The sequence below is a fragment of the Eurosta solidaginis genome, chromosome 1 (assembly GCF_040869045.1).
Source record: "Eurosta solidaginis isolate ZX-2024a chromosome 1, ASM4086904v1, whole genome shotgun sequence".
In the NCBI taxonomy this organism is placed as follows: Eukaryota; Metazoa; Arthropoda; class Insecta; order Diptera; family Tephritidae; genus Eurosta; species Eurosta solidaginis.
This window is the reverse complement of record NC_090319.1, coordinates 221,162,605-221,175,050: the sequence shown is the minus strand read 5'-3', so window position 1 is coordinate 221,175,050 and position 12,446 is coordinate 221,162,605. Positions and strand designations below refer to the sequence as shown.

At 40.3% G+C, this 12,446-nt stretch overlaps 1 long non-coding RNA gene across 1 annotated transcript; it reads right to left on the bottom strand.

The window, feature by feature from the left end:
* Positions 1-201: 201 nt before the first annotated feature.
* LOC137241317 (uncharacterized) lies at positions 202-4,831 on the bottom strand. The gene is made up of 3 exons (XR_010949963.1): positions 4,557-4,831; positions 4,127-4,503; positions 202-476 (listed from the first exon to the last, which is right to left on the bottom strand). It is a non-coding gene; the product is annotated as an uncharacterized lncRNA (long non-coding RNA).
* Positions 4,832-12,446: the final 7,615 nt, after the last annotated feature.

The window sequence follows — 12,446 nt, the reverse complement described above, 5'->3', positions numbered from 1 at the left end:
CTGCAACCCTTAGCAGGAGTATCGATTCGTTTCAAATCTAATTCCGACAGCAATCGTATCACGACATCCTTTATTATATATGCACATGAAACTGCAACTTAAATTAATACAGTTTATATAAAGAAAAGTAAGTACTTTAATAATAAATAAACTATTTATTTGGTTTTTGTTTTCCAATTGAAATATTTTCCTGTGCAAGCACATTTTCGATTTGATTATGTATACTATCCGTTAGGCAGACAATTAGGTGCGTTCAATTCATTCATATACTGTGAGTATTTGAGCCGTAGACGCAATGGCAGATATTTTGATTCTTTTTGAAGGGTAACATTTGTAAACAGTTGGGTTTTTCTGCTGTCACCATCACCACTAGAGAGCTATTGAAGAGACGCTCCGAGTCACGCTGTGGCCACCTTGTCACAGTTACTGACGGAGATAATGCGAAACCATCTTTACCATCTAATAAGTAAATTGCACTGTAGAGGAAGAAACATTTTATAAAATTTAATAAAATCAAAAAATGATAGTTGTGTTAAAATGGGGTAAATTATTGTATTTTAAAGTATAGCGAAGTTTGAATAGGTCCCATTCTTCGTTCTTAGAAACATGTACGAAGGTACCTCGTAAGATATTAAAAATCCTCAACGCTTTTTTTGCAATAACTTAAAAAAAAAACTCATATTCAAATTTCTGTTTAACTTCTACATATCAATAGCTACCTTTACCACCAGAAGGAGTCACTATTGTTTCTACGCCTATGCTATTGTTTCCTACATCGATGAGCTTTGTAATAAAATAAACAGCTATCTCTCCAATCTCTCCCTCACTAGGGTAGGCACCTTGTCGTTGGTGTGAGGACTTAGCCGATGTCCATAGCGCCCGACTATGTGGCGGAGCTGTTTAGGACTGGCATCTACGCCGTTTCGCCTCATAGGAGGGCGGCGGGATGTCGGTGACCAAGAACTGCCAACCCCCTAATCCAGGGTGTTATGCGGACCGTGCCTTTTGGACGATTTGCAGCCAGGGGATAAATTCGGCTGTATTCGAACGGAGCCGTCCCGAAACCGGACCACCTCGGGAGGTATTAATGGCCTTACCACCGTAAGGGGCGCTGCTGTGGCTGAGGGTTCTTTCCCCGTATATAATACTGGACCGCTGAGCCCGCCTTGTCGGGATGGTGGTCGTACGACCAAGATGAACGACTCATTACCAAATTGTAATAAGGAGGATGATAAGAGGACTGAGTCGCAAGCCAAGGACGACGAATACGCATTAAGCGATGCGTCGGACTCGGCGAGCGAGAGTAGTGCTGATTCAAAGAATTCCGGAAAAGCACACAAATGAGTAGAAGAGTGAAGAAGAGTACGGAGCAGGGGAAGTAAAAGAGCTCTCTCGCAGTACCGTGCATCACTAAGAATTGTCCAACGTTTGTGGGCAGTGGGCGCCCCACCAGAAGTGGAGATCGAGTGCTTGGAATGGGCCCATGAGGCGGTAGAAGTAGGTCGAAAGCAGTTCAAAAGGTTTGCTGCTAGAAACCCTCGGTTCTGCAACCGGTACGAGGAAGAATCGTCAATGGCAGAATGAAGAGGCAACATTCGGCGGAAGGCGACAAGTCTGCTTTAAGAGGCAGAAAGGACCCAGTCCCGAGAGGCAGGGCAGTCGCATAGACAAGACAAGTAGGCCCAAAGCTGTAAGACAGATGGGCCCCAATAGCCTCGAAGGCTGCGAGTCAGAGGGAAGTTCCAACTACGGAAGTAGGAGATGAGCCAAAGGGAGATAACGCTAAGACTCCGACTTTCTCGGAGGTGCTAAAGGGAGTTAAAGCTAAGACTCCGGCTTTCTCGGAGGTGCCAAAGGGAATTAACACTAAGACGCCGGCTTATCCCGAGAATATGAGTGATGTGGGAAAGCAGTCACTGACTGTGGCGCTGGTTGATCGTAGCAGTCCTTTCGAACAGATGACTAGTGAAAGGTGGAGATCTGTAGAAAGAGAGCTTATTAGCTTAATGCTTAAGATGATGCAGGAATAACCAACCTTTGATTGGGGGGATGGTATAATGGTGTGAAGATGATAGCGTGCTGTAAGTCGCACATAGGAACACCCGGCACAACAGTTACAAGAGGCTGAAGGGGGCTTCGAACACTCTAAACCAAAAGGGCAAGGGGAGGACGACGACGTCACGATGAAGGTGCTGGAGGGGGACAAGCAGCCATTGGTGATGCGAGTCCTACAGATAAACCTCCAACACAGTAAAGTGGCGTCGAGCGAACTCCTAAGCCTTGAGGAGGGTTCGTTTGACGTGGCGCTGATCCAGGAGCCGTGGCACTCATCGGGAGGAAAGGTTTCTGGACTTAGCGCGCGCGGATTTGGCGTTTACTATGCGCAAACGGAAAGACGGATGCGAGCTGTAGTAATGGTAAGGAAACAGCCGCATTCATATATGCTGCCTAATTACACTACTGAGGACCTCGTAGTGGTGGTGAAATCGCCGGCCTCAGATGGTATATGTCCGGCCATGCTACAAGTTTCACGTAGGGCGGTCGTGGGATGGCTCAAAATAATATTCGATGGGTGCATAAACTGAATCATGTACCGCACTCTTGGAGAACTGCTCGTGTAGCTTTCCTACCAAAGGCGGGGAAGATCGGTCACGTGTGGGATACATTATAGACCCAATAGCTTAACATCATTTCTGCTCAAAACCTTTGAGAGGCTGATAGATGTGTACATAAAGTCCAACGTGGATGAAAAGCTGCTCTTCACAACACAACAGGCGTACAATAAAGGCAAATCAGTAGACACCACATTGCATAGGGTGGTGTTAAGCATAAAAAAAGCCCTGGAATATAAGGAATATGCTCTAGAAGTCTTCTTAAGCATTGCCAGGGCTTTCAACAGTGTTTCTAAATGGGCGATTATAGCTGGTCTTAATTACGTGGAAGTACATCCAGCCTTACCCAGATGGATCGACTGCATTTTAAACTGCAGTAAGATTACATCGCAATGGGGATGGTACGCGGCCACGAAATTAGAGGTCAGGGGCACTCCGCAGGGAGGGGTGCTATCACTTCTGCTATGGACGTTGGTCATTAACCAACTGCTCAGGGGATTCTACGAGGGACCAGCAAAACTTACGGTTTACGCAGATGACGTTGCATATGGTCTTGTTTACAAAGAGGTACAAAGTCCCTAAGTTAGGAGGGGCGACCCTACAGGAGAAACCGTGCACAAAATATCTAGTAATCATCCTAGACCGTAAGCTATCATGGAAGCTCAACGTGGAGGAGAGGGTGAGGAAGGTTTCAACGGCACTTTATGCATGTAAAAGAATGCAAAAGAACCGGCATATACGATCAGAAGGCACTCGAAGACGATGCCTCAAAACTAACAACCAAGACCAATAATTATCATTTCGCTGACACAAATTTTATAGTTTTCTTCTTCGGGAGTTGGACACAATCTTTTCATTATATTACTTAACAATTTAAAGGCTTCATTCTGTATTGCGAACGATAGCTCAGACGAACGATTCGCCTCCAAACGATTTCGTCTAGCAATGGTATTCTCTATTCTCTGGTATTCTAACAGGAAGGCAAAAGTAATTGTCAAGTGATAAGTTGCCATTGTTTAGCATAGTACAAATACACTAGCGATTCGTCTCTGATCCGCAACGAAAGTTCGTTTCGTAATAGAGAATGAGGCCCTAAGATTAGACATTTTTTCAATTTTTGCCACGTAAAATCAATGTACATGTTCTAGCATTAACGCAACCTTTAACTAATTATAAACTATGAAAATAAAATCAATGTCAAACCCACAATCAAAGCTTGGAAAATTTTAAAACGTTCACCACCAACTTGACGTTCTTCAAAGTAATCACAGTGACCCAAAACACTTGAATTAATATCATTAGCTGTAGTCATATCAGCACCACCACAAGCTTTCATTGTACGTTCCAAATCTTTTTCTGGTACACGAACAGCACAGAATATATCACAACCTGAAAAATACTGTGTACCAACATCACCAATTGGTAGTTTAGATAACACTAGAACGGCGCCTTACTTAGCTAGTTTATTGTACAGAATACGCTATTCAGCATTCTTGAACATTATCAATACGTACTTCAGATTTATCACGCTCAGCCTTGAATTCCTATTCTATATTTAATAATGCGATTTAAATTTTTTGTATGACGTTGGATCCATCTAAGAAAAGTACAGCGTCCACAACCATTTTAGAAAAGAAATCTTTTTGTTGATGAATAAATTTGGAGGGCATTGCTGTGGCAGCGCATTTTTCCAATGAAGCACATTGTTGTTGTTCCTTCGATTGGCGCTTCGACATGTACAGCCATGTCATATTTTGGTCATGCATAATTGTAATGCTTTACGTATAGCTTTAATGATGATACGTGCATGCACGCCTTCCTCAACATATGGCTTAACTTGTTTTAAGATTTCACCTGCTTCAAGTACTACTGAAGTGGTGCCATCGCCGACCTGATAAGAGAAACATTTTTATTCCACACATTCTAATATAACAAAAAACTTACCTCAGCATCTTGAGATTTGGCGATGTCGACTAGAGTTTTACGGCTGGATATCCAATGGTTTCATAATGTTTGCACCATCATTTGAAATTGTGGCCTTACCACTGCAATCAACAATATGCTTGTCCATACTGCGTGGACCCAATGTAGTGCGTACAGCGTTGATGTTGGACATGAGTGGCTCATATTCACCCTCAACCGTGCGTGCCATTGGTGAGATGGTAAGTGTAAAGGACAAAGCTGTTGTTTTTAATAAATCAGCTGTTGCAAGTATGCAATACAAATACTTGCCAAACAAAACATTAATTTCGAATATCAATACCTAACGTAACGTTGCGAGGAGTTACCCTGATCTTCTACCACATATTTTGTGGTCACCAGTGGTGGTAATAAACCCTGTTGATTAGTAATAAAAGCATAACCAGCGCTATTTTGATTTTCAAAGATTTCGCTTATCGGATTTGGCATCTGATCGGGATCCAAATGGCGTTGGGCTTCATCATACTGTTGCGGCTGTTGATATATACCAAACCAGGTGCAGGTGGTTGCTAAAGAAAATAATAGAAAAATAATCATCAGCAATATTTTAAATATATTAGTTGTATGAGCATACCTTATAACCAGGACTTCTGGGTATTGGGGTTGACCCGGCATGGGTGGCTGTCTGGGCATTGGCGCCTGTCCAGGTTGTGTTGGTGGCATGATTTGACCCATGTAACCACCTGGTTGTTGTAGAGGATAACCTGGCAGCTGAGGTTGTGGAGGATAACCAGGTGGACCAGGTTGTGGAGGATAGACCGGCTGTTGTGGCATTATGCAGCATAAAATATATATGCAATTAACAAAAGATTTATTTTCTTTTGTTTTGTTTTGCGCTTTTTGAGTGAAGTTGGGTGCGATAGTTCTATATATCAAAAAATTTCCTTGGCGTATTTTAGACTTCATTCACAATAGAGCAATTTTTTCTATTTTCAACACTACCTCTCAACTCGGTTATTGATTAGCCGACTTCGCGAGGACTGGATAAAATAAGCGAGTTAGTGTTGTTGCTTTGAATGTAATTCGATGAATAAGCGAGTGTTCTTTTCGTGCTCGCTTAGAATAGAAGGCGCCTTATATTAGATCAAGGCAAGAAAGCTAAGTATTTTGCTATTATCGTTGATGCTGGTCACGTTGACTACGTTCATTTTGCGCTTAAATAAATAAAAAAAAATTTCAATTCGAAAGCAACAAATTTACAATTCCAGAACACATTTTGGCTTTCGTGAATTGTAACCAAAAAACTGCTCAGAAAATCGGTGATTTAATTTGCCATACATGATTGAAGATTGTCGTGCACAAGTGTACGATAACGGCGCCAATATGAAAGGAGCTTACAACGGAGCACTACGTCACATTCTCGACAAAAACTCGAATGCTGATTACTCGCCTTGTGCAACCCGCAGCTATGATAGCGTTTTCTTTTCTGGATAAAGTGTTACGCAAGCGTTGTTGTTCTATTCTAAAAAACAGGCAGCGCCTTTACGGGGTATTTCGTTCATTTGTGAAAATTCTTTCCTGCTCGCAACGCAAAAGCGTTACACTTTTACCCTGTATAAAATGGCGGTGTGGCAGTGCAACTTTGTGAAACTCTCAATTCGCTCTTAAGTTCCACATATACTCTGTTAATATGAGTGAATTTGGTGAGTTGAAATGTTCTTTGTATGCACTATAAATGTTGACCATTTTCTGGGGTAGGAGTAACTCTATTGTTGTTGTTGTTGTTGTAGCGATAAGGTTGCTGCCCGAAGGCTTTGAGGAGTATTATCGATGTGATGGTCCTTTGCCGGATACAGATCCGGTACGCTCCGGTACCACAGCACCATTAAGGTGCTAGCCCGACCATCTTGGGAACGATTTATGTGACCACATTAAACCTTCAGGCCATCCCTTCCCTCCCCATCCCAAGTTCCATGAGGAGCTTGGGGTCGCCAGAGCCTCGTCTGTTAGTGAAACAGGATTCGCCGCGGATAGGTGAGGTTGACAATTAGGTTTGGGGAAGCTATATATTGCGCTGGCAACCTGCAGGGTTGCGCTACAAAGCCCCTGGAATCTGATATTTTAGTCCCCTCTTACGCATACGACAGGCATACCTACCGCTGGTATATTCTGACCCCCTAACCCGATGGGGTAGAGTATTACCATTTACTTAGGCAACAATTTATTTCAGAAAAGAAAACGCTATCAATTTATGTGGTGTTGATGCTGCAGAATGTTGTACGGCTGCAATTATTTTCTTCGGCAGCACTCCACAACGATGTGACATCCTCAAAAAAAATGTACCTAGCCCTCTTCATAGTCTTTCAGCCAAAAGCCAAACTTGACTGTGCAAGCATACGGCGATGTTACCGGCATTCTCAAGTACTTCAACAAGTTCGAATGTATCTTGCTGTCCTCAATTTGGTTCAAAACCCTACCATTAATGAAAGAAGCGTGGTCCTCCAAGCGAGAGACGCCACCACAGATGTTGAGGTCCGACATCTAGATGCCTTATTAGCTGATTTGAAGTTGATCAGGAACCAATGGGAAACAATTTTAAACGAATGCAAAACAGTTGCTATTCAATTGAACATCTCGCCAAAGTTTCCGGACATTCGAAAGAGAAAACGCAAAAGGCGTTCTGAAGATAATTTAAATGAGATGATTACGGATGATTCAGAGTCTGATTTCAAAAACAATACATTCTTGGTGATCGTTGATTCGGTAATCACTGGCATTACTGAGCGATTTGCAGCTATGAGAAATTTGAACGAAAATTTTCCTTTTTGTGGCAATTTAAGACATGGATGAAACTGCGGTTCGGGCGAGCGCAGCAAAATTTGTCGAAAAATACAAGTCGGATATTTCTCAAAGCTTAGAATGTGAAATAGTTCACTTGAAACACATTTACGAAGCAAATTTTGATAAAGGTCTGTCACCATTGGAATTGCTAAATGCCGTCTATTTTGAAAATATGTATACAATTTTCCCCCAACTTTTGTATTGGCTTACGTTCCTTTTGCACTTTACCTGTCACTGTATCTAGTGCAGAACGTTCCTTCAGCGTCGTGTTCATCTAAAGAGCGAGTTTTAGGACTTGCCACGCTTTGTGTTGCATCCGTTTTGGCAAGACAGTTAAATTTTGATATTATTATAAAAAATTTTGCAGCGAAAAAAGCAAGTAAAGCCACTCTTTGATATCCGAACATTCTATATTGAATAATTAAAATTTATAACCATCATTAAATTTATCAGAAATGTATGAAAATGTTACCAAATAACTAGAAAAGATTGTTTGAAATAATATGTGGCTGTTAAAAGAGAATTTTATTTCTACGTTACAATAAAATAAAACAAATAGTAAATATTCTGTGTTAATTTTATTGTCAGCTCTTAGCCAAAAATGTGGCAAAAATTTTTTTTGATGTAATCCATCAATAATGATTTATGAATGAAACGTCATTAATTCACGTTAATCAAATGTATTAGTGGATTTTTTATAGCGGGCCCGTAAATTTTTTTAGTCCCGGGCCCGGATTTTCTCTCTACGGCCCTGGTTCGAAGACGCCAGAGGGGATTGAAGCCAGAGTCTCCGGACCCAGAGCCAAAATATCAGTACCTCTAAAAGCATATACGAGCAGCTTTCAAGCGGAAGTATTCACCATATGTTGGTGCGCTAAGCTGAACATTCAGCGCTGATACTCCAATGAAACAATTGCCATACTCAGTCAGACAGTCAGGCCCCACTAAAGGCAATTGTGGCGTTCGAAATAAAGTCAGCACTGGTCCTTGGGTGCACAACGTAGTACTGTTGCACTGGGTCCCAGGCCACAGGGGAGTACAGGGTAATGAGCAGGCGGACTCTAGTGTTTAGTTTGCTGCGTCCCTTCAACAAATTATCATCCTCCCAGCAGATCCATGCAGCGGGTCTGCGCCATACTCTCCTCCTCCGGGAAGGTATCGAACCCAATCCGTGTCCTTCTCCTGACCTCGGTCATGAGAAATGGTTTTGCTGCGTTTGCCGGAAAATAATTTTTTTAGGACGGTCATACTCTTGTCAGTGTGTCACGTGCAAGGGATGGTTGCATCGGACAGGTTGATCTGGGCTTGATCCCAAAACCCGACGTCCTCGTAACTTTTACAAATCTTTTGTGGCTTCTTGTTGTTCACGCCCTCATTACATTATGAGAAAATACGGCACCTGAGAACACAGCCGTATGAAGCTGAAAAACACAAGCAGGTCCTGAGTGAACTCCACAAACAGGCGTCGGACCTCTATGCCAGGAATTGCCCGGTGAATCCTGTACTCAAAAAAAAAAAAACTAGCAGAGTAGGAACGCGCTCTCCCTAAGGAAACGGGAGTCACTCTAGCCCAACTTCGATCTGGATACTGTAACAGGTTAAACTCTTACCTATCCAGAATCAACCCCGACATACAAAACATATGTCCTGCTTATAATATGTCCCCACATGACACCAACCATCTCTTTAGCTGTATTGTGGAATCAACGCCTCTAACACTCCTCTCATTATGGTCCACCCCTGTTGAAAAAGCAAGTTTCCTTGGACTCCCGTTAGAGGACATTGATGACAATTTGTGATCTGGCGCACCTATTGGATGGGGCGAAGCACTGCCACAACAAGAGCAGGCGGACAACCCGGAAAGAGAGGCAGGAACTGCATGACCCATCGATCCCGAGCTGTTCCTCTCAGTTGGCTCACAAGTGCATTTATTAGGAGGGGGGAGAGAGAGGAAGACTGGAGCAATACGCCAGGTTTGAGACAATCTAAGTTACTGTTAGGAAGTTATAGCACAAGTCGCTACAGGGCAATAATAGACCTATCGAAAGATAACCAAAGAATCCCAAGAGCTTTCTTACAGGGATTATAGACTGAGCAGCCGTATGCAGAAAGTGGGCATACTATCGAATAACACATGCCGATTTTGTGATGGATCAGCAGACGGCGGACAATATCCTCCAAGATACGAAGCAATCTCAAAACGTAGGGCTAAGTTTATGGGTTCACCATGGCCAGTGCATTCCCACATTTAATACCTCAAGCCAAGAACTCTGCTAGGGTTCATCAAAGAAGTCGGCTACGATGAGGTGCTGTGAAGGAGATGTGCAAGTCACTGTGCAATCCTCAATAAATTATCTATCTACGTTCCGGTAACAAGCACCATTGAGGTACTAACCCGACCATCTCCGGACCTATTGATATGACTACATTGAACCTTCTAGGGATAGAATATTAATAATGACCGCAATGCGAAAGTCTGCTAAAATTTACCATTCTCCATGGAATGCTACATATATAACTTCCCACGTTTTGAATCAGTAATGAAAAGAGCAAAATTTACTAAAATTTTAACTGGTTGTGGGTAAGGTGTTGATGTCCTCTCTTAACGCAATGTAATGGCAACGGCGACACAGTTGTATGCATACATACATATGGGTTTTGTTGTGGAGGATCCATTTTATGGATCCACCGGGAATGTTCTGAGCACACACGCAGAGCTGCGACGCACACACTCACCCTTATTTTTTCTTTATTCTTTAATTTAATAAAAACAGTTTTCAGTTTCTGTGTCCTTCTTTATTAAACTTTATTTATAAAATGTATACCTTAGTTCCTTATTTATTATCTATATGTAACACTGTTCTCTTTAGTCTTTTACACAGCTTTATGTTATACTGTTATTCTTTTACACCTTACACGGCTTAGTTTCTCTACGTTTTTTTATTTTCGCACTTATGCGGCTGCCGGTTCACTTTTTACTGAAAACTGCCGCTAACGCCAACCTGTAGCTCGGCAGTTTTTTCCTCTTCGTTGCTTAGCAACGAAATTAATGATAGCGTCAAAAATAAAATCATGGCGTCGACCAACGGCAGTTTCAGCCAATCAGAAACTCTCCAAGTTGTTCGACTCTAACAATTTTAGTGATGCCAAGTGCATCTGATGTATGGTTGCATCTTGCACATTTCTAAAGAGGGTTGCCATCTACAATTTATTTTAATATATTTTACTTTGGCACTACATCTTCCTCTTTTAGAAAAGAAGAATTTGGTAAGATTAGTAATTAATCTTGCCACATTCTTCTTTAGGCTTTAATATGTTGTTGTAATGTTATGAACGAAGGAGTTTGCTAGCATTAGGGTGCTCTAACCCGGGACTCATTCGTTCATCGCAGCGCAACTTCTAAAAAGATGATTAAAAATGAAAGTAATATTTTGAATAAAGTGAAATATATAAAAGTTAGTTTAAAATATTGAATTTAATGTTTGAAGTAAACCGGTTTTTTGTTATTGTAAAATCTACCTAATTAAATGTATATTTGTTTGTTACATTTTTGTTTAGCCTTCATTGGCGGTTTTAAAATATATTTACATGATTAATAATAGATTATTAGATTAATTAATTTTTTGTACTCGATTTTTGTGTACAGTTTTTTCGTTTTCTTTACCTATCTCACAAATAGTTACATTTGGCCCATCAATATTCTTTACTATGTAGGGACCTTGGTATATATTTTTATGTTTATTCCTAGGTTCTGTTTCTACTAAAACTCTATCATTAATTTTAATTTCTAAAGGCTTAGCAGTTTTATCGTATAAATCTTTATTTCTAATCTTATGCTTATTAATCAAATTTTTTGCCATTTTATGCGATTTTTGCATTCTAAACTTAAGCTCTTTTGCGCAATTTTCTACGTTATAGATCGGATCAATTTGCTCTTTTTGCAATTCATGTGGCATTGTAGTTTTTCTGCCAAATATTAATTCAAACGGAGTAAAGTTATTATCAAAAACCGAACTACTTGTAGTATTGTGTAAAAATGTGAAGTATTTTAAATATATATCCCAATCTGAATACGTTTCGTTTAGGTATGCACGCAAGTATTCGTTAAAGACTCTATGATTTCTTTCAACAGCACCAACAGTTTCGTGGTGGTAAGCTGTTGAGAAATCATGATCAATCTTTAAAAGTGTTGTCAATTCAGAGAATAAGTCGTTTTTATATTCCGTTCCTAAATCGGATCTAATAGCTTTCATTGTACTATATGTTAATATAAAGGCTTCAAAAATAACGCAAGCAATAGTTTTTGCTGATTTATCTGGTACAGCTACTGCTACCAGGTATTTAGAAAAGTCAGAAATCATCGTAACAGCGAACTTGTTACCATATTTGGATTCCGGAAGTGGACCTATTGTATCGGCAATTACTATGTCAAAGGGATTGCAGGGTGTTGGAGTCAAAACAAGATTTTTCTTTGTTTTTGGTTTTACTTTATTTAAAAGGCATTTATTGCAATTTTTGACAAATTTAGCTATGTCACGAGTCATATTTTTCCAATAGTATTTTGTTCTTAATTTTGAATACAATCGTTTTGTACCGCAATGACCGCCTAACAAAGGGTCCTCATGATAAATTGTCATAAGTTTTTGTTTTTGCTCTGTTTCTGTTACAGTTTCTACAGGGGCTGTTAGTATTATTTGCAATGATTTTAAAACTTTATTACCGCTGATTTTAAAATTTGTAATTGAAAATACTTTGAAAAATATATCATTTTTTGGCCATTCTAACTGCTTAATATTGTGACTGCCGGCTGCTTTTTCAAGCCTCGAAAATAACTCATCTAAATTTGTTTTTCCGTTAGCATTCACAAAATTAAGTAAATTTAGTTTTTTATGTTTTAAATGCGCATATATTTGTATATTGGAGATCTCTTTATTCTTATTAAAATGTATAGTCGACTTTATTCGCGGTATCTTTTTTGAAAAATTGTATGAAAATTTGTCATAAACTTGTACTTTAGGCGTTTCGCAAAAAGTATCAGTAAAATTATCGTCTTTATTTTGTAATTCCTTTTGT